At 36.1% G+C, this 24134-nt stretch overlaps 1 long non-coding RNA gene across 3 annotated transcripts in view; it reads left to right on the top strand.

Annotated features, from left to right (window-relative positions):
* LOC128929968 (uncharacterized) overlaps nucleotides 1–24134 on the top strand; it is a 508389-nt gene that overhangs the window by 268069 nt on the left and 216186 nt on the right. Inside the window, exon 5 of one of the 3 annotated variants that reach the window (XR_013528584.1) lies at nucleotides 1953–24013. The exons of the other annotated variants lie outside the window; for them this stretch is intronic. This is a non-coding gene — a long non-coding RNA (uncharacterized LOC128929968). Of the gene's footprint in view, nucleotides 1–1952; nucleotides 24014–24134 lie in introns of those variants that run through there. 3 annotated transcript variants of the gene reach the window in all.

The raw sequence follows: 24134 nt of genomic DNA, 5'->3' as shown, positions 1-24134 counted from the left end.
TAGACCAATGGAACAGAATGAAGAGCTGATAAGTAACAGCACACACCTACACTCATCTTTAACAAAATTGACAGAAATAAGCAATGGGGAATGTACTCCTTATTTGATAAATGGTGCTGGGATAACTGGCTAGCTATATGCAGAATGCTGAAATAAGACTCCTTCTTTATATCATATGCAAAAACCAACTCCAGACAGATTAAAGATTTAAATGTAAAACCTAAAATTGTAAAAACCCTGGAAGAGAACCTAGGAAATGCCATTCTGAACATAGGACCTGGTGAAGATGCCAAAAGCAATTGCAAGAAAAGTAAAAATTGACAAATGGGATCTAATTAAAGTGGCTGGGTGTGCTGGCTCACACCTTTAATCCCAGCACTTTGGGAGGCCAAGATAAGCAGATCACCTGAGGTTAGGAGTTGAAGACCAGCCTGGCCAACGTGGTGGAACCCCATCTCTACTAAAAATACGAAAATTAGCTAGGTGTGGTAACATGCACCTGTAATCCCAGCTACTTAGGAGACTGAGGCTGGAGAATTGCTTGAACCTGGGAGGCAGAGATGGCAGTGAGCCGGGGTCATGCCATTGCACTCCAGCCTGGGCAACAGAGTGAGACTCTTTCTCCAAATAAATAAAAAATAAATAAAGTGTTTCTATAGAGTAGAATAAACTATCAGCAGGCTAAATAGACAACCTACAAAATGGGAGAAAACAATTGTAAACTATGCATTCAACAAAGGTCTAATATTCAGAATCTATAAGGAACTCACACAAATTTACAAGCAAAAACCCAAACAACCCCATTAAAAAGTAGACAAAGGACATGCACAGATACTTTTCAAAAGAAGATGTACACATAGCCAACAAACACATGAAAAATGCTCACTAAATCACTAGAGAATTGAAAATCAAAACCACAATGAGATACCATCTCACACCAGTCAGAATGGCTATTATTAAAAAGACGAAAGATAACACACTGGTAAGGTTGCATAGAAAGGGAAATGCTTATACACTGCTGGTGGGAATCTAAATTGGTTTAGCCATTGTAGAAAGCAGTTTGATGATTTTACAACTTAAAACAGAATTACCATCTCTATGGAGGAATCACCATATTGGCTAGGTTATGGTCAATCTGATTTCAATAATACAAAGGACTTCAAGAGACATTAAATAAGTTAACAATTCTAGCCCTTCAAAAATGGTGGTCATATAATATTTATATCACTCAGCTTAACAAACATTGGTGAAAGCTTAACTGTCTCTATTTGATTGTGCTTTAAAAATGCTTTTATGTTGACATAATATATTGATTATTAAAGATAATGCATGTGATAATTTTACCTTCTTTCAAAATATTTTCATGGAAGTTATCTTTCCAAAATACATAACTTAACCATATATATATAAATTTTTTTTTTTTTGAGACGGAGTTTCACTCTTGTTACCCAGGCTGGAGTGCAATGGCGTGATCTCGGCTCACTGCAACCTCTGCCTCCTGGGTTCAGGCAATTCTCCTACCTCAGCCTCCTGAGTTGCTGGGATTACAGGTGTACGCCACCACGCCCAGCTAATTTTTTGTATTTTTAGTAGAGACGGAGTTTCACCATGTTGACCAGGATGGTCTCGATCTCTTGACCTTGTGATCCACCCGCCTCGGCCTCCCAAACTGCTGGGATTACAGGCGTGAGCCACCGCGCCCAGCCTTAACCATATATTAATACATACTTCAGTTTCAAGCTATATGTTTATAAAATGCAATACTAATAATACATGCCTGGTAAGGATATTATGAGAATTAAATGAATTAAGCAGTGGTTTTCATCCTTATTTTACTTCTTTTCATTGTATGAAGAAAACCCTACTGAGGTAAAATGATGAAGCAGCTCTCTAGTCTAGGGATTTCTTTTCTTTCTTTCTTTTTTTAAAATTATTTATTTATTTTACTTTAGGTGCATACTATATCTGGCATTTCTCCCCATGTTAGGGATTTCAAGCTGGGATCGCTGATCGTCCCAGGACCCTCCTGGCTACTGTGAGGTAGTACTGGGATTACTCACTTTAGAAACACCAGAAACTCACTCTATGTGTTTTAAAAGGTAAGCTAATTCTTAATTTAAATATTAAAGTTAAAGTTATGAACCCAAAAGATGTACCATATACACAGACAACTTTAGTGTTACATTACCATGATTTACATTTAAAGCCTTATAAACTCTATCATTTGTAGACTCCTATTGCCAATTCTTAACGGTACTATTTAGGAAGAAAAATCACTCATAGATAAATTGTAATTACTGTTCAGACTTTGGGGCAGTGAAATCTTTTTCCAGACACTGGAGCAGATCACCACTGTGAACTCATTGTCCTTGTGAACTGGAGAGGATGGTGCTGTTTGGATGAGTTACTGAAGGGAAGTTTGTGAAAGGACAGATACCTGGTTCCTGGGTCATGCTGAGTAAGCTCACATTTTGTTTATAAAGCAGCTCCTGGAAAAAAAGAATGAATTTTCTTTTTTAATTATCTAGCAGAGCCTAAAATCATACTTCTTTTTAAGTAGTACATGATTTATATATTAACCTAAGTAATTTTCCTCTTTTCTATTTATTGCAAAAGTGATTCCAATAGGCACTTCAGGGACTAGGTCTCCTTTCTTCAGCTTTGTTTACCTACTTCAAATAAAATGTGTAACAATGTGGATTCATTTTTGGGGGGCGGGGGCGGGGTGACAGAGTCTCACTCTGTCGCCCACACTGTAGTGCAATGATGGGATCTTGGCTCACTGCAACCTCCGCCTCCCAGGCTCAAGCGATTCTCTTGCCTCAGCCTCCTGAGTAGCTGAGAACAATGTGGATTCTTTCAATGCCAGTTCTCAGGAAGATGAGGAGAGTTTAGTTCCTAAATACATTTGCAGTACCTGAGACATCTGTTCTTCCCTTTTATTGCTGAAATTCAAACTAGACCCGAGGCCTTGTTTCTATGGATGCAGCAGTTGTTGTCAGAGTTATTTCAACTACAAACAGACTTTTCAATTCTCATGCTTTTGTGCAAGCTTCATAGTTTTAAGCCTTATCTTGGGCTTTTCTTCTTTTTTCTTTGATCTTATGCCAGGAAAATCTTAAAAGGCAAAGTGTATTTGTGGTGTTTGCTCATTTTTAACTTTGCAATTCCAAGACAGAAGTATCAGAAGCAATAAAAACCTTTACCCTGGTGAAAGTGACAGCCACCAACTGCAGAAACACATGCAATATGAGCTTACTTTTCATATGATTGCATATGTGTTGTGCATTTCTGATGTCATGTCTATATTTCTACTGGTGAAAACTTTAAAACTGGAATATAATGTGGAGGCGGAGAAGGAAATATTATACAATGTAGAAACTACTTTTAAAAGACAAGAGTTGGAAATTGTAGCTTTTGCAAACTTTCGAAGGAGCAAGTGCTGTCTTTTTTGGTCAAAGTGTCAAGTTTTTATAGAAGCAGACAAAATATGTTTTATGTAAAGAAAACCCTTCCACAATTTCTTTCAATAATTAAAATTGTTACTGAGGGTCTTAGAAATAACAAAGAATAACAGTTGGATATATTATACCCACTTTAACACAACAGATGTAGCTGGCAATGAGGTAAGTTGGAAACAGCACTGTTTTTTTTTTGTTTGTTTATTTTTGTTTTGTTTTTGTAATGTCATTTGGATTTTTTTTTTCCTTTTCTGCCTTTCAGAGAAGGTAATCGAGTTAGGTAGTATATTTATTCATAAGAACATTTTATAAGTTGAAATTTAAATAAATTCAGGGCTTTCAGTCTTTCTGAAGAATAAGTCAGTCTGAGTTCTGAGTTAGGCGAAGAAAAAGAGCAGGATCCTGTCAGGCATGATATCAGATCTCACATTCTTTACTCTCTGACTTGCCCAGCCTGAGACCAGGCAGCTATCTGACTCTGTGAGAATCTGTAGGATTCTGAGAAACTTTTCATTGGTCTCATACTTACCAGTTCTCACTGGAGAGTAGTCCAATTCTGGCCTTCACTTTAGCGATCTTATTCAGAGATGAAAAATAAAATAACAGATTGAAGGATTATAAAATACAGTCTCTTAAGAAGAAAAATAAGAGGATGTTTTCGTTTCAAGAAAAGTAATTTGAATAGAGACTTGATTGAGTTATTTCTACAGGGGCTCAGTAAGCAGATATTCTTAGATACAAGACAACTGGAACTAGTTTTAAAGTGCAGCATAGAAACTTTGAATGAGAATGATCTAACAGCAAGGATAAACACAGGCAGAAACAAAGCTTAGGCATAATTGCCCCTGTAGTGGACGTAATGTGATATTTATTTATTTAAAAAGTTCACTTGCTGACCCTTTAAGACCTTTTGAACCTGTCTCTATATTACAGGTTGGGGCTAATTTTTGGACATTTTTCGTTTGTTGATATTCTTCTGTAGAATACAGAAGTTCTGCTAGCTACTTGCACTGTGATCCAAGTCATGGTGTTACAAACTAAAAAGGCTAAATTAACTACATTTTAGTGAGTTTCCTTAGTGAATTTCATCCAGCCCACATTTTCTTGTCTCCTATAGCAGAATTAAGTATTCTCATACACTCATAGTGCATGTTACACCTGTGATAAGGATGAACAAAAATTGAGAGATGTTAGAAGGCTGAACCAATGCAATAACATTCTATAAAATGTTTGTATAATTTGTGTATGTGTGTATGCTAAATGTTGTATAAGATAGTGAGACTTACTTTGGGTTATGAATTTTATTTCATGATTTTTAAGGCACCTAGAAAAAGCCAAAGCTGCCCAAACTGCCGACATTTAGTCAAATCCGGGGACAGGCGTGGGGGATGGCAGTTCGTTTGTATGGTCAAATGTGGTCTTAGAAATCCTCAAGTCTGGTTCCCCAATCTTACACATGAGGAAATCTGGAGCTCAAGATAGTGAGGTGAATGGCCTGTTATCACAGAGATACTTAGTGGTAGAAGGGTGACAAGGGTCCATCTTCCTAAATCCAGAATATTCCCTTTTGTACTATCTCACAATTCCCCTCAAAAGACAAGGTACAATACTAAAGCACTTGTTTCTTTATGAAGAATAACATAAAGAGCTTCCACTGATGAAAGGTAAAAGTACATCCTAAATTAATAGTTTTCATGGGAAAAAATCAGTTGAATTTTTTTAGGTTTGGAGAAGGAAATATTTTTTTTATCTTTCTTTTAAAAATTGTTTTTCTGTAAATTTCCTTTTTGAGGAATACAGACAAGTGACAGAAATAGGCTTGTTTATAAGACCTGAAGCCAACCCTTAGAATCTCATTGCATTGAGTCGGCCTTAAAACACCTCTCAATTTTTGTTCACCATCCTCACAGGTGTAACAAGCATTTATTTTATTGTTTGAGAATATTTAATTATGTTGTAGAAGACAAGAAAACATGGGCTGGATGAAACTCATAAAATGTGTTAAGTATAAATAAGTAGTGAATAGAGCGCCAAGAGGACTGATAATCATGAATCACTGTGAATTATACATGAGGCACCTGAGCACTAAGTATTCATGATATGCAAAACATAAAAGAAACACTTTTCTGGGTACAGTAAGTATACATTAGCACTCAGTATGCAAGAGTTCTTAATTTAGCACATGGGTTGGTGACATTATTTTGGTTCCATGTGTCCTCTACTAAGGAAACTCAAAACCCATGGCTATTCATTAGGTTAATTGGCGAGCTACAGCTATGGCCAGGTGTACTTGTCCCTTTGTCTTGCCAATGTGTATCATTGGTCCAAGACACCTATAATTCCTGAACAGTTTTACTTAGTATTTCAACGCTGATTTTCTTGACCACACAGATGGGGTGATTGGGAGGCTGATCTGGGAGTGAAGGACAGAAAATATGAACATAATGTTCAGTGCTCAGGATTCACGTAATATGTTTGCACCCTATCTTAACTGCGTTCACTTACTTTGTCTCCCTTTGCTTATGTCATCTTTTGCTTCTTATCGAGTGTTTCAAATTTCTTTAATAAACCATGTGATTTGAACATTTTAACTTGGTCTATGGGATTTTCTACTCCTTTACTTCTAGAATGCTACATTAGTTCTATTGCTACTGTATCAGATTACCACATATTTTAGAGGTTTAAAACAATATAGAATTGTTATTTTAAAGCTCTAAAAGTCAGAGTCCCAAAATGGATCTCACCGGCCTAAAGTTGAGATATCAACAGGGATGTGTTATTTTCTGGCAGCTTTAGGGAAACATCTCTTTTCTTACCTTGTCCAGCTTCCACAGCCTGCTCTCCTTCCTTGGCTAGTAGCCACCTACATTTTCAAAACCATTAATAGCAGATTAAGTCTTTCTCAGAACACTCTCTCTGGTTCTGACCTTTCTCTCTCCATCTTCCCCATTTAATCACCCTTGTGATTACATTGAGCCCACTTGGATAATAGAGTATAATCTCTTTAAAACAAGAAATTTGCAACCTCAATTCTATTTGCAAGCATAATTCTCCCTTGCCATGTAACATATATAATATCTGAACATGGATTTGGATATTGACATTTTGGGACGCCATTATTCATTTCTCTACCACGTAACTTCCTGAACAATGTATCTGGAAGCTACCATTGCATCAAGACAATTTTTCACCTTATTTCTGGTCTCATTAATAATTTTTTATTCCTTTAATGTTGAATTGCTACCATGTTGAATTGCTGGGCTAAGGAATCCCCTTCTCAAGGCCATCCTTCCTTAGCCTTCAAACAAAACCAGAATGCTTACAGCCTTATTGTACCCTTTTTACCCATACTCCAGGTGATGACAGAGCTATAGGTGAAAACTTAAACTCCCATATTAACCGGAGTTATTTACTCAAAACAGGAATGACTGACTATCGTGGTTTGCCTGTGACTGGTAGGATTCTCATAATGATCTTTAGTACTAAAACCAAGACAGTCCTGAGTAAACTGGGCACCAAACCTCTCTTTACCCTTCCTGCCCATCCATCCACTCAGTGGCTGCTCTCAGCTCCTGGAATTAGAGAAGAATTTACTCTGGTTGTCAGTCTTTGTCAATAAATAAAAAACCATGACTCAGAGGCTTAAATGTTTATGGGCCTATGAGTATATCATGTAGTCTTTGGCTGTTCCTCTATTTGCAGAGCAGTAGAAAAAAGTGTTTGAACAAATTATGACCAAATTTCCTTGCCATTCTAAAGCAATATGATGTTTCTAATTTTGATGCAATTATTACCAAGCACTGAAGTAAGTTACAAACAAGTTTAATATTAGGGCTATTTTTCTCCTGTTAACAGATTTCTGACTAGTCATGCACAGAGTAGCCATATAAGGGCTCCCATTGGGTTTTGACTATTTTCACAAAAAGTACTTTGGCTTTTTATGGAGTCTCTCCAGATCCAAGCACATATTTAAAGTTTGGGGCATGTAAAGCTTTTAAAAAGAATGAGAAAGCATATAATTAGCCTTGAGTTTTCTTCATGGACCAAGGCAAGGCTTATTCCAAGATGTTACAAAGTTCTGTAAGTAATTATAACATGTTTGCAAGTGCATTTGTGGCAACATGGTTATTTTCTAAACACTTCTTTCTTTGCTATATCACAAATAAAAATACACATCCCTGATTCAACAGAATAATCTAGAAAGCAGATATATTTAGATATAACAAAAAGATAATAAGCCTACATTATTTAACTGTACATGGATAAAGTAGGGGTTTGTACAAAATTGATCACTAATGTTTGCACAGTGTGAAATTTGACTACGTAGAATTTGAGATGGAGGTAAAAAGGAAGAGTATTTAAATAAAGTTGAGGGAAGTCCTTTTATGTATGTCTTTTAGGAATGCACATCTTTAAGGAAGGAACTTTGAGAAATGAAGTAAAACTTTGTGACTACTTATAGTTGTTAGGAAGAATAGTTCTTTGTTGTGTTACCTGTTTAATTCCTGCCTTCATGTATATGATAATTCTTGGGATTCCACACCCCCGACCCCCAGCCCAAACCAGGTATCTCAAACAGAGGAGACACAGAAGTCTTCTTTCTTTTAGGATATCCGATTATCAGCTAATTTAATTCCTATGGCAAGGAATTCAAAAGGGTGGCTTGTGACTAAACAATATATATGTCCTCCTTAAGCTTGCCTACACTGTTGTGTATGTGTGAGAGTTCCTGACCATCCCTATAAACAGTGACAGGAAGTCTGGGCTAAGAGCCAAAAGGTTGTTTGCAGTTTTTGTTTTATTTACCCTTTCCCCAGGTAATACCAATAGGAAAATAGGCAAAAGTGAGGATGGAAAGATTCACGTAAGAAGGGACTCACTATTCTAGCCCTGTTGGTTAGGGCTCATCTCTCTTGCCTATAGTGGAGAGAGTTGGAAAATATAAATGGAACTTTCTGCCCTTTGTTCCCCTGTTGCTTATTCATTTCTTCTGAACTTCAGCAGTTATGAGCTGGACTTCACAATGACGCTTTATATTTCCTTACTTATTTTAAACCTTGTTCTTTCTTTTTGTCTCCTGCTTACAGTATGGCAAGATGTGGGAAAATGGTCCTTTAGAACTTAGACAAAATTGCCATATCAAAGAAGGAAATGGATAGATGTTTCCAGATAGGACGGGGACCTTCACAACATGCAGTGTAATCAGATACATGAAGGAACAAGCACTCCTGACCCACAGATAAAAATTGCCAATAAGCCTGGCGTTTTGATATGTGTGGTCAGAATGAGTTTCACCAATGGGTGTCAAGTTTAAGACCTCTTGCGGACAAAGAGCCTCAGATGTCTCCTGGATACTTCCTTAGACCCCACCATTGGGCCCTTTATCTTTAGCACTCAGCTATTCTGCTTTACTTTATCTATGTCAACCTTGTCCTAACATCTCATTTTTTTTTTTGCTTAAAACATGTTTGAGATTTATCCATTCCATTTGTTTTGTGTTGTATAGAACTGAATATTTGCAACTAATATAGCAAATGCACATTATGATTCACTAGAAAATATGTAAGAAGTATGTGGCCATTTTTTTTCTATAATGTAAATGTGTGGAACATACTTACATATCTTTATTTATTAGTGATTTTATTTTATAAGTTTTCTCTGATTTTGTTAAAGTAGTAGTTGGGTTATGTAAATATTGATGGTATTGTTAAACAAAAGGGCTTAAAATTATAAAAAGAACATGTATATTTTACTATCTTTTTATTCTGCTTAGATGAATAATTGTAGTTCATATCTCATTCATTCAACACATATATTTTGAGAGCCTAAAATCACAATCTACTGATAAAGAGGGTAAATGGTAAAAAAGACATGTATAATCATAAACTATAGTACACATTGTAACACGAGTGAAAAGATTGCAATTACAGAAAAATGTGTTGGTTATGAGATGAGGGGGGTCAAGATGTACACTGAGGAAGACCTTCTTAGAAGGTGGCATTTGGCCTAAAAAGAAGAGTCAGCCACACAAAGAGACAGGCAAAGAACACTTTAATTTTAAATTCAAACAGTTGGAAACATAAATAAATATTTAAATCTGTGTGGTCTAATAACTGCCATGGCTAAATAAGATGCAGAATATTTGCATCTAATGTTCTCTGTATCCTTCACTAACCAAAACATCATTTGGAGTTTGTCTAGGCAGAGTTCAGATTCAGTCTACTTATCAGATGAGACTTAGCAAGTTGCCTTCTGAATCAGATAACTACCTTTAAATATGGGTTCTGCCTATTAACTGTCTCTTGAAAAGGTAAATCACATGAGAACTTTTCACTGATCATGTTGCCAGGAAAACGAGCCTATCTACCTTCACTTTAAAGATGTGTGTTTGTAACAGGGACAGTTGTCCAACCCATGTGGCTGTAGTGCTCATTTATGGTGACAGGGATGAGGGTGAGAGAATGGCGGGATGAAACAATGGTGTGGGGAGGAAGAAACAATCACTTCTTTTCATACAGAATATGAAATTTATTATATCATCAAAATCAGGTGCCTAAATATTCCTGATTATGTGGCCATCCTCAGGGATGACTTAAAGTAGAAATGAGGGAGTTAAGTTCAGAAGACTTAATTGATTACTTAATTAATTTTCAATAGACTATAGATTTCTCATTGTGAGCAAATAACAGTGGTGTTGCATTTTGTTCATATTTGATTGACAAACCATATTAAAACTTGTCTGAGTAAAAATCTTAATACACTAGGCTTTATATCATTAAATTCTGGAAGGCTAAAGATGATACTTTTGGCCTTTATTCCAATTACTCTAACTTTAATTTAATTTCATCAAATGGAACTATATAAAGCTTAGAATGGCAAATGCAATTACTTCTATCTTTGAACCTAGGTTTCTGACACTATATGCTTACAGAGGGTGGTCAGCCTTGACAACAATGACCGTTAGTCAGTGTCTTGTGGTCTCCTGTTGTTTCCTTGGCAACCAGGAATAATTGAACTTTGTGTTTCGTGGAGAAGTTTACAAAGGAATCTGAATCTTGATATCCAGAGATTAAATTCTGTTACAAGTCTCTGTCAATAAAATTTCTATCTGCTGAGAACTGGTATAAAACTAACACTGTTATGGATACAATGGGAGAACCAAATAATTACATGAATTCTTTCTGGGTTAGAGAGAACAGATACAAAAATCAGAAATTTATTTTTAGGAGTATGTGTTTAAAGCCCAAAGACCTCAAAATCTTACATTCTCAGTCTCATATAACCAAATGTTTACTTACCTTATTTTTTTCTTACAAACTCCATAATTTCTCCACTGATACAGGAAGAGGGGTAATAAATGATAACCATTTTAAGGTCCCATATTAGGAAAATGGAGGATTTAGCAGACTCTGTGACTGTTATGTGTAGGGAGCATCTAGCTTTAAAGGTGAACTTTAGAACTCTAAAGTCACGTAAAAGAAAAATTCATGGAGGCTACTGTAACCAGGTTGTATGAACTGAGGACATTTTGAGACCTGCTGAGTAGTCCCATGTTATGAAGTACTTAAGGTTCTACCACAAAACGAACACTGATGTTAAAAATAAAGCAAGCATTGGCGTCACCACAATGAGAAAGCTAGGGTGACTCATTTCTAACGTAATTATCTGAAGACTGGGTTCTTGTTGATGTCCCACTAAGGGAGGTCATTTGAATATGGGCAGCAGCAAATCGCAGCCATAGAATTTTGCAATAGCTCTGAGCAATGACACTTACAATTTGGTTTGGGGTCTGGGAAAAGAAACTCTTGGGACTGTTACAGAGTAATATTAAATTGTATGATAAATGTCAACTTTAATATAATTGCATCAAAATGCGTTTTCCAGGCTAAAGATTTTAGAAGCATATTTCAAATGCCTTGTTTTTCAAATTAATATCTAGTTGCTTTGGATGTTTACTGAAATATGCAGGTACTTGCTACAGGTTGTCTTTTAAATAGAAATTTTTATGTATCCACTGTTTGTTCTGTAACCCAAATATCTATGGACTAGATAGCCCCTATCCACCAAATGATGAGATGTTACTTGCTTTTCTCAGCCCCTACCTGCTCCTTCCTTGGACAAGGGCAGCTTTCCTCTATAACATTTGGTCTAAATGGGGCCTGTCTCCCTCCTGATCTGGAGTATGGTGTGCTGCAATCTGTTCTCCCCTGACTCCAGGCTCCTAGTGATCACTCTATGGTTTCTGCCTCGAACTAGAATCAGCATTGTCCTTCAACAGTACTTTTGCCACTACATTAACTTCTAATACTGGATTTAAATGCATAACATAATTAATGGAAGTTTTGAGCATAACCACAGGGAATTACAACAATACGAGGAGAGTAGATCTGGAAATGAGATGTTAAGATGATATTTCTAGATTCTAAGAATAAAAAATGAAAGAAGCTCAGCCTTCATCTTTTGGTTTCCCTCTAGAGAATACCCCAGTTCCTGACTTTGATTTCTTTTCTTGTAGTCATCCTAAGAGATCCCACTTTCTGCCATTCACAGTGAAAATGTGTACCTCTTTAGGAAAATCCCACTGTCTATATACTTCCTCAGGACATTCCTGCCAGGCATTATCTTTCCACCAGGATAATACACCTTGGCTATCTATTTGCAATATCTGAGTTATGTCATCTGGAATAACACCATGCAGGTTTTAGTAGTAGTTTGAGGAAAAGAGGGGGAGCTGGATGAACTGCTTCACAGCAAACAAATGTTTAACATGGGTGTCAAGGCCAGGTGTGGTAGCTCATGCCTGTAATCCCAACAATTTGGGCAGCCAAGGCAGGCAGATCACTTAAGCTCAGGAGTTCAAGACCAGCCCAGGCAATATGGATAAGCCCTGTGTCTATTTAAAAAAATACAGAAAATTAGCCAGGAGTAGTGGTGAGTGACTGTAGTAACAGCTAAGGGGAAGGCTGAAGTGGGAGAGTCACCTAAGCCCGGGGAGATTGAGGTTCCAGTGAGCAGTGATGGCGTCACTGTACTCCAGCCTAGGCAACAGAGAGATACTCTCTCTCAAATAAATAAAATAAAATAGAATAAAAGGGTTTCAGGGCCCCTGTTCCTCTCCCACTCCCATCCAAGTTTGGTATTCTGTTATTCTCTCTGGCTAGTAAATTACTCTTAGACAAAAAACACATTCATATATGTGCAAACACTCAAACACATGCATTCTTAAAAAATATGTATCTCAAAGAAAAAATGGTATCAGTTTAAGATCAAATGAGTTTAAGATCAATTATGACTTTCACTCTGGGAGCAGGCAGCGTTAAAAGTGATACTGCCTTTAGGACTATGGCCCTTGACATTGCTGTTTCTTTGTCCTCTTTTCTCTCACTTTTAGCTTCCAGACTCTGCCTATGGAGAAAATTTCTTATAAGGCACCAGCAAATTAGTATTTAAAGAACCAAAATAGCAGCTTTTCTTTCTTCATCATAAGTTTAATGTGGAGACAGTTCGTTATGTTCCAAATGCTGATTATGGGAAACATTGTTTATTCCAGATGAGGTCGTTTTATGTTATTTTATCCCATCAGAGAGACAGCAGGCCCTGTTCAGAGCTCCAGGGTCTAGATTTGCATGACATGGGAAAATTTTATCTGACTGATATTGACTTTGCTCCCTCTCTAAGGCTCTCTCAGGAATTTATGAACAAGTATTGACTTATTTTACGATCCCAGTTTGGTGGTTGAAACCAGAGGGTTCCTGGCTGGCTTCCTCGGACTACCTGGTATTTTCCATATGAAGTCATTCAGGGGACTTCAAATAGATCTAAACCATCAGGTAACTTCCAAAAGGGAAAATTCTCCAGAGCCATAAATAAAATTTACACGATATTTGAAGCACTTTTGGCTCACTCTGTTGCCCTGGCTGGAATGCAGTGGCACAATCTCAAGCTCACTGCACTCTCCGATTCCCAGGTTCAAGTGATTCTCCTGCCTCAGCATCCTGATTAGCTGGGACTTGAGTAGCTGGGACTACAGGCATGTGTCACCACCCCCTGCTAATTTTTTTTTTTTATTTTTGTATTTTTAGTAGAGACAGGGTTTCACCATATAGCCTCGGTGGTCTCAATCTCCTGACCTTGTGATCCACCCACCTCAGCCTCCTAAAGTACTGGGATTACAGGTGTGAAATATATACATATTATTATATGTAACCATGAGATCATCCAACCTTGCTATGCCTGTAGCTACAAATAGGACTATATAGATTTATACCACATTACAATAGCTCCATACTCAACATTCCTGAGGCAAGATATTTCATTTTTTCAGAATAAACTCGACTTATATCAGGAAATTCCCCAAGGATGTGTCCTTTATGCCAGTGAGTCAGATGTAATTATCACACAAGTACCTGCCAAGTCTGTCTTTTCTAATGTGGCTGCTCCTTCTAAGTAAGCTCAGTTACTCACAAAGCTGTTACAAGGAAACTTATTGGACTCTCTACTGAAGGTGACCCACAATGAGCATCTTTGTTTACGCCACGGGCTGCCATCTCCTACTAACCTCCAGTTCTTCATGTAGAAAGGAGCTGTTGAGATCAGTCCAATGGGAGAATGTCTTATTTTACCACATGGCGACAGTGACTCAGAGTGACACTCCTGGAAACAGTTCCTTAAGACTTTAGCGGTATCCTAACACTTCATGATATTTTATAAATATATCACTATTAGGGCCAGGAGCGGTGGCTCACACATGTAAGCCTGGCAATTTGGGAAGCTGAGGTGGTGGATCACAAGGTCAGGAGTTCGAGACCAGCCTGGCCAACATGGTGGAACCCTGTCTTTAATAGTGATATTAGGTCAGAAGTTTGAGACCAGCCTGTCCAATAGTGGTATATATAACTAATAGTTTTATTATATATAACTAATAGTTTTATTATATATAACTATTAGTTTCTGGATTTAACCCCTCTCAGCTCATCAGCTTCATCCCTGTTCTTTTTTTCTCTGCTTTTTGTTTCCAGTATCCACTCTGTTTCTCCTGAATGTGAAAAAGAAAAGTGACCACACACTTCACAAGCCAGTGGTGTGGGGTGCTGTGTGCATATATATATGTGTGTGTATGCACTCTTGAGCCAGAAGGGCCACACTAGCAACATCTAAGCACCTCGGCTCAACCTGCTGAACTTACTCTGCACAGTTTAACCGTTACCCTGGGGATCTGGGAGAAGCAGTATTGTGTTTAATAACTACTGGCCATAACCGAAGATCGATGGTTCACATCTGCCTCTTGACTTGCCTTTTCTTGCCTATCTTTGGTAATTTTGATCTTACCCACTTCTCTTTGTTCTTTTCCTTCAGCTCCTTGGTTGCAGGCATTGGTTAACTCTGCCTTTCTTCCTTTCCATAACCTGCTCTTATTTACAATTACTGGGGTCCCTCACTATCATCCTGTCTATCCTCCTTCCAGAGATTTTATGATGGCTCGGGATGGATCATTCTATTTGGTCTTCAGATATTTGCTCTATTTCTCTTTAGTCTTCCTAAAATTCTGAAAGGTTGCTAATCATGCTCCCAAGATTATGGTCCAGAATAGCTTCATGTTGCCTACATAAGGCACCTATATTGAAATCCACCTCTGGATGTTTATACTTTCAAGTTCCAGCAAGGGTAAACACATGCCAACCTTAGCCCTCTGGGTTCATTGTCTGGGCATAGGAACCATATGGACCCTGACTGTTGAATTCTACCTGTGAGAGTTGCAGATACCAGGATGAAGTCACTTTTTTTCCCCCCAGTTCCATACAACGTAGAGCTGGGAGATCACAAAGGAGGAGGGTTCATGCTTGCATATCTGAAATAAAGACTGTCTCAAGGACTTTCTAAAATAAGAATTTCTTTCTTTAGGCCCACAGCAATTCAGATAAGATGCTCTTGAAAGAGCACCTGCCCACTAATGGCATCTCTGCCAATGAACTGATGCCAATTATTGCTTTCAGTCTCTAAAATCAAGAACTCTGTTTCCAAGCAGCTTAGAGGAACTTCTCCTTGGCCAATAAAGTTTCCCTCTCTCCCCTTTTTAGATGTATATGTGGCTTGCCATAGATCTGCATATGGGGTTATAATCCACTTTTCTTATTCCTGAATAAATTAAACATATTTGGAGATATTTCTCTTTGATTTTTTTGGTTGGCATACCCTAGAACAAAAATAAGCTATTTCTATATTAGATAAGAAGATTACTGTTTCTGTATTTTTACAACTATGAGCTTGTACTTGCAAGAACAGTACAATAGTTATTTTTATGTAGGATGGATCAAAGATTAAATTAAGATGTACTTGAGACACTGTAGAATCCACTGAGTAGCAGAAAAGTCTATTTATATATTTCTTCTTTAGATATCTCAAAACTACAAAAAGTTTATGCATCTTTGCTCAAACCTAGTCATGAATATCATATGAAAGGATTTTGTTGCTTGCTATAATTCATATCCCTGAATTATGATATTAATCCTTTAAGTGTATATCGACTAAGAACAAAATCAAGGGATTAAAAGATCAGCTATACTAGTTTTACACATAAATATAATATAAACACATAAAGTGTATAAAATCCACATATTAATTATATAAACCAAATCTATTTGATACCCAAGAGAATAGAGTAAATAAAAAGATATGTAAACCACATAAGGATACATAAATTTTATCCCAAATATTTCACTGGGAATGAAAAAGATATATAGCCTAAAATATAAATTTTGGTAGCATGATTTAAACAAGTAGGAAGGAAATAAAAAGATAATTAAAAGCCAAAGCAGTTACCATGCTACTGGGGCAACACTGAAACTGAGAACCATACATGTGCCCTTGAGACAGGCAGAGATGTGGATGCAGTAACTGGTGGATGTTGAAGTTCCAAGGAGTGGTGACTTGGGAAGTGAGAGCCCAAGAGGAGAATCACAGGGTCAAGAAGGTATTTACGTAGGACCAGAGTAGGTGAAAATACTTTTGTAAATTGGCTCTCAACAACAGCAAACTAAAGTATATAAATCTTATGAATACAATATGCAAGAAAATAATCAGATAAATGTTTGACGATAAAGAATGTTTATTAAGATTTCTTATATTCAAAATGTTATAAATAGATAAATTCTCCAACAGTCTACCGTTTGGTTAATTAAGTATGGTGTCGTTAAACATTGAAATAACTAGTAGCGATTAAAATGGTATAGGTTCTATCTTCACTAACATGGACAAATGTTCACAATATTTATATGAGGTGAAGGCAGACAAAGGCACTGAGAGTACAACATTACACATACACACCTAGGTACACATGCACGCACACAGATAGAAAGGCCTGGAGAAACAGATTTTGGTAATGAGTCTCTGGGATAGTGGATGAAAGGTAGTTACTTTTTTTTTTTCTTTGGGTGTATGTTTTGTAAGTTACTACTTAGGTTAACAATGTAGTGATTTTATCTCCAGAAAAATATTCAACTTAGAGAAAAGGAATGATGCGTTAATGTAAAGCCATTGGTTAGCATGAAAGATAGGAATGCAAGCATATTGTCACAGCCTTTGAAATTTTCAAAGATACTGTACCATGGGGAGGAAATAATCTGTTCATTTGCTATTATTTTCCCTTCCTTGGGAGAAGTAGAGCTATTAAAAATTGTTTGGAAGAATGTAAGCCTGTATTGTTAGAAACAGAACAAAACAAAATGGAGGCACTTCATGAACCACCATGAAATAGAAATAATTACAGGTTTCATAGAATTTGTGCTGAAAATGACCTTAGGCGTTTATTCCTCATTTTACACACAAGGATTCTGTAACCCAAATAAGTACTGATATACTAACAATAACACAAGTAATAGAAGCAGAGAAAATACCAAAACTTGGAATGTATTTATTTTTAAAAATTTCCAATGTGAAATCTTTACACAATGTCATGATTATTTAAAGTGGCCAGATGCAGAAATAAAGACAAAAAAATTCTTATTTTAAAAAATTTTCATCTTTAAAATTGTGAGGAAGTGGGGGGAAATATGGTTTAAAAAGCAATGGCAAGTTTATATAAATATGGTGATATCAGAAAATCAGACTAATTATCCCAACTAAGAAAAGCATAAGGAAGATCTCTCTTGGTTTGTAATCTGCTTAGAAATTAACAGCATGAAGAAGTGTTAATTTTACACATATATACTAATGTGTGTATGTGCCTGCAATATATATATATGTATATAATATGATATTGAGTTAATAAATAATGTATTCTGAGTTGGAGACAGAAGTGTCTATATCAACCTTAGTCTGTGCTGCATAGTAAGACAGCAAAAAGGAGGGCTTAAGCGATGCCTTTTGAGAATGCAATGACTGTTGATGTACTACGAAGAACCTTGCTTTCATTAAAATTACATTAGAGATTAGTGTCAACTCCAGGCTTTTGAATGACTGCAGCTGGACTATGTCTTTTCTCCTGCTCTGTGCCTCTCATTACAGCCTTCTCCAATTCTCCAAATATGGAAAGGACATGTGATGGACAATGGCTCATTTCTAAATCATGCTGCTTTTGGATATGATACAAAAATATGAGATCACTACAAATCACAGATAAATAGTTCACAAATAAATTGTTCAAACATAAATAGTTTCTGTTGTCACAGAACTATGTACAGCTTCCTTCTTGCCCACGTGTGAGTGGAGAATTAAAAATAAAAAGCCCACATGTGAGTGGAGAATTAAGACTCATACAAGTCTGACCTCAAAATCTCATCTACCTTTGGCTCCCATACGTACATACATGCATGCACTCCCTTTCAAATAAGTTTTTAAAATATCAATTTCCCAAAATTCTTGCTAAAGCTATGAAATATTTAATCCATTTTGTTTTTATCAGCTTCCAAAATTATGTCTACACAATCTTGCATGAATGCAGTCTCTGCCTCTGGAATATAGAATACTTTCTCTTCTAAAAACATAATCTAACGCAACAGTGAATTAAAATAAGGGAAAATAAATGAAGATAGACTGTCTTGCTTTGTTTCAGGGAAAAATAGAAACGAGGTCTGTAGTGTCTTGTCTCCTTTTCAATTGCCACCACATTGATAAAATTGAATTCGTCTAGATTTTGGAGTTATTATATATAATTCCCCAGAATTTCCAATGTAACTTGCACTGATGAAAAACTAGGTTGTTCCAGAAGTTTATAGACAGTTTCTGAATAACTTCCTTTACCTCTCAATGCAAGTTTCATATCTGAAGTCCTCAGCAGGTGTTGTGGGTTCCTTAGACTTTCAATCATCCCTAGAGAGAATGGCATTGAGTATTCATTCATTCAGAGTCCAAACATCAACTGGTTTCTGCGCAAATCATTTTGACTTTTTACATATCATTTCAATCCAAGAAAACCTCAAGTCTGCTGTCTAAAGTATTCAGGAAACGTAGTCTTATTTCTAATGTTCTATGCGTTTAGTAGCCAGATAATATTTTTTTTTTTTGCTCCAAATAAAATTTGTTGAGGGTGGAATAGTTAAAGCAGATTCAAAAACTCTGATCTTTTTTGCCATTTTGGTCTTTAGAATCCCTAATGTTACCTGATTGTTAGATTTGTTTAAAACATCACTAATTAATATGTTTCTTCCTTCAATTGATTTATGTACAATTTAAACTAAAAGCCCACATGAATCGATAGCCTACACTATTCTTTTAAACAGAAATATGTAAGTATAAAGGGCTTACATCTGTATGTTGAAAGTCAAAATATACTGAAAGTCCCCTGATTATCATATTGCTGTTTCTATTACATTTTAAGTAGTCTCCAGAAATGGGTTAAATTAAGATCATATTTTATGGTTTATTTTTAGAGATATAGTTAGATTATTTTTAAGACTGTAATTTGAGATAAGATATGAGTTTATTAAACTGTATTTTTCTATATAAAAGCATGATTATGTAAATGTATGTGCATATTCTCAACAGTTGTGTTATGTTGGATAAGATACTAAAGTTACTTATCTTACTTAACTCCTCCCTATTAAAAAATCGAATGATCTTAATCCTATCTTAAAGAGGTAAATGGAATTATTTTAGTAGAAGATTGAATATTGTAAGCATTCAACAAATGTTAGTTACTATTATTATATTTCTTTGGAAAATTAATATTATTTAATTTCAATAGCTTTCGGTGAACAGGTGGTTTTTGGTTACATGGATAAGTTCTCTATGGGTAATTACTATGATTTTGGTGTATCCATCACCAGAGCAGTGTACACTACACCAAGTGTGTAGTTTTTTATCTCTTGCTTCTTCTCCCCATCCCCCCACCTCTCCAATGTCCATTATATCATTTTTATACCTTTGCATCCTCATACCTTAGCTCCCACTTATAAGTGGGAACATGAGATATTTGGTTTTCCATTCCTAAGTTACTTCACTTAGAACAAGGAATCATTCTATGAAGACAGTATCATCTTAATTCCAAAACCAGAAAAGGATATAGCCAAAGAAAGAAAACTACAGACCAATATTCTTGATGAACACCGATGCAGAAATCCTCGACAAAATACTCTCTAAGTGAATCCAATAGCTTATCAAAAAAGATAATACACTATGATCAAGTGGGTTTTATACCAAGGATGCAGGGATGGATTAACATACACAAATCAATAAATGTGATACATTACATGAACAGAATTAAAAACAAAAATCATATGATCATCTCAATAGGTGCAGAAAAAGCTTTTGACAGAATTCAGCATCACTTTATGATTATCACCAGCAAAACTGGCATAAAAGGGACATAATTCAAGTTAATGAATGTCATGTATGACAAACCACAGCCAACATTATACTGAATGGGGAGAAGTTGAAAGCATTTCCCCTGAGAACTGGAACAAGACAAGGATGCCCAGTTTCACCTCTTCTATTCAACATAGTACTAGAAGACCTAGCTGAGCAATCAGACAAGAAAAAGAAATTAAGGACATCCAAACTGGTAAAGAGGAAGTCCAACTGTCACTGTTTGCTGATGATATGATTGTATACCTAGAAAACCCCAAAGACTAATCCAAAAGGTTCCTAGATCTGTTAAATGAATTCAGTAAAGTTTCAGGATACAAAATTAATACCCACAAATTAAAACACATCCCATGCTCATGGATGGATAGAATCAATATAGCAAAAATGGCAATACCACCAAAAACAATGGACAGATTCAGTGCAATTTCAATCAAAGTACCATCATCATTTTTCACAGAAATAGGAACAAAATCTTTAAATTCATGCAAAATCAAAAAAGATCCTGCATAACTAAAGCAAGACTAAGCAAAATAAACAAATATGGAGACATCACAATACCTGACTTTATACTACAAGGCTATAGTTACCAAAACAACATGGCACGGGTATAAAAATAAGCCCATAGGCCAATGGAATAGAATAGGGAAACCAAGAACTAAACATAAATACTTATAGCCAACAAATCTTCGACAGAGTAAAAACATAAAGCAGGGAAGGACATCCTATTAAAAAATAAGCTGGGATAACTGGGAAGCCACATGTAGAAAAATGAAACCGGAGCCTCATATTTCACCTTATGCAAAAAAAACTCAATATGTATCAAAGACTTAAATGTAAGACCTGAAACCATAAAAATTCTAGAAGATAGTATCAGTAAAACTCTTTTAGATGTTGCCTTAAGCAAAGAGTTCATGAGCAAGAACCCAAAAACAAAGAACCCCAAAGCAGTGAAAACAACAATAAATACATAGGACCTAAGTAAACTGAAGAGCTTCTCCACAACAAAGTAAGTAATCAGCAAACAGACAACCCAGAGAATAGGAGAAAATATTTGTGAACTATTCATCTGACAAATAACTAATATTCAGAATCTATCTGGAACTCAAACCACCAAGAAAAAAACAAAAAATCATATCAAAAAGTGAGTAAAGAACATGAATAGACAATACTCTACAGAAGACATACAAATGGAAAAAAAATGAAGAAAATGCTCAACATCACTAATTATCAAACAAATACAAATTAAAATCACAATGAGATACCACCTGTGTCAGCCTCTTCTAACACTGCTATAAAGATACCATATGAGGTCGGGTGAGGTGCAGTGACTCATGCCTGTAATCCCAGCACTTTGGGAGGTGGAGGTGGGTTAATCACTTGAGGTCAAGAGCTCCAGACCAGCCTTACCAACAGGGTGAAACCCCATCTCTACTAAAAAAAAAAAAATCCAAGTATGGTGGCAAGTGCCTCTGTATTGTCAGCTACTTGAGAGGCTGAGGCAGGAGAATTGCTTGAACCAGGAGGTGGAGGTTGCAGTGGGCTGAGATCATGCCACTGCACTCCAGCCTGGGCAAGAAAGTGAGACTCCCTTTGAAAACAAAACAAAACAAAACAAAACAAAAAAAGATATTACCTGAGACTGGGTAATGTGTAAAGAAAAGAGGTTTAACTGACTAACAGTTCCACGTGGCTGGGGAGACCTCAGGAAACTTATAATCATTGTGGAAGGTGAAAGGGAAGCAAGGCAAGTCTTCATAAAGTGACAGGACAGAGAGAGGGCATGCAGGGGAAACTGCCACTTTTAGAAGCACCAGAATTTATGAGCATTCCCTCACTACTCTGAGAACCGTATGGGGGACACTGCCTCCATGATTCAATAACTTCCCACTAGGTCCTTGAATTGACACTGGGGGATTACAATTTGAGATGATATTTGAGTGGGGAAACAGAGCTAAATCATATTGCCACCTTACTCCTGTGAAAATGGCCATAATTAGAAAATCAAAAAATAACAGATGTTGGCATGATGTGGAGAAAAGAGAGCTCTTTTATACTGCTGGTGTGAATGTAAACTAGTACAACTGCTATGGAAAAGAGTATGAAGATTCTATAAGAAACTAAGAGTAGGACTACCATTTTATCCAGCAATCCCACCACTGGGCATCTACCTAGAAGAAAAGAAGTCATTATATTGAAAAGTCACTTGATATGCATGTTTATAGCAACACAATTTGCAATTGCAAAACTGTGAAACTGCCCTAAATGCCCATTGACCGAGTGGATAAAGAAAATGTGCTATATACACACGATGGAATACTACTCAGTCAAAAAGAGGAATGAAATAATGGCATTAGCAGCAAGCTGACAGAATTGGAGAACATAATTCTAAGGCAAATTAATATTAATAAAGTAAAATATAGGCATTATTTAGTTTAAAAATGCACTTAAATATACATGTTTAAAAGTTAAAGAAAAATAGTACTTTATTTTTTAAATCTGAAGAAAATTTGAATACAAATTTATTGGTGGAGAATTCATTTAGTAGAACAGTGAAACACAGAGGGCCATTATTATTGAATACAAAATTATAGCTATGTGGACAAAATGTCTATTTAACTCAATTGTAATGTATTTTTATAATTTTGAGAAATCAGCAAAATCATGAAGATGATAAAAAGATGAAGTTTATGTGACCTGTACCAACTGGTTGTTTTCTAGATCCTTGATGAAAGACCTCTGATTCCACATCTATCCCGCTGAGTTTACAAAGAAGGAAGATAATTTAGAAATAATGTGCTGCTTACATGACAGTTCTGTGATAATAGGAGAGCAACACTTAGGATAAAAAAAAGAGAAAAGATTTCTACATTATGTGTTATTTGACCCGTTATTAAATCCATTTTGAGATTCCCTTTCCTGAGATATTAATATAATGTAATCATTACATAGCAAAGGATGTTTGTGTGTGTAAAATAAGAAGCCAGTTTTGCATTAAACTTTACCTTAAAAAGGTATCTCTATCCTTGAATTAAGCTGTTTAGGGCCTGATTAAAGATTCTAATTTAATAAAGTAGAGCTACAGGCAGGTTTTCTCCACCAATATGATTAAGCCTTAACACAGAGAAACTCAAAGTCTCAAAGGTAAAGATGAAATATCAACAAGCATTATTCCCACCATCTTTCCTTCATAGACCACATGGGTTTAGAAAAAGCTAGAGTGTCCTGAGCCAAAGCCAAGAATAATTGTTTCTCACGAATCCAATCAGGATCCTGTGCATTCCGATGGCAGAAAGTGGGTGACAGTCACCTGGCCCTTATGTGAACTTTGTTCTTCCTTGTGCAGGCAAAGGAGAAGCATAAAACAGTATCTTAAACAGAGAGGGTCATCCTGGGGCAGAAGGCTAGCCCTTTGTTTTTACTATGTCAATTGAATTTAGTCCTAACATCCATGGAGACCACCCAAGAATCTTAAAGGTGGGCTACCCAAACAAATCTAAAACATAGTGCCCCAAAAGCCAATTATGCCCTTGCATTTAAATCATAATATTGGCTTCTAATTGGATCTGTTGTACTGTAACCAAGTTGTCACTATTTTTTAAATTATTAAAATATACAGTTTTCAAATAATTTTCAGAAAAATATGATGACCAAAGAGAAAAAGTTTTATTTGTTCTGGTGACCCCCCTAGATAAAATGGAATAAACTATAATTAATCTTATTATTTATAAATTTAGCACTATTTTATCACCTATTTAGGGCCTCATAATGATTGATTGTTTTAGCATAAATAAATATAAATTATATATATTATGAATTGCATATAAAAATAATATTTATTTATTGTAAATAAATAGTATTTAAGATATCACATGT

This window comes from Callithrix jacchus, chromosome 17 (genome assembly GCF_049354715.1).
Source record: "Callithrix jacchus isolate 240 chromosome 17, calJac240_pri, whole genome shotgun sequence".
NCBI classification, from domain to species: Eukaryota; Metazoa; Chordata; class Mammalia; order Primates; family Cebidae; genus Callithrix; species Callithrix jacchus.
The sequence above is the reverse complement of the archived record's forward strand: the minus strand, read 5'-3'. Positions and strand labels throughout refer to the sequence as shown.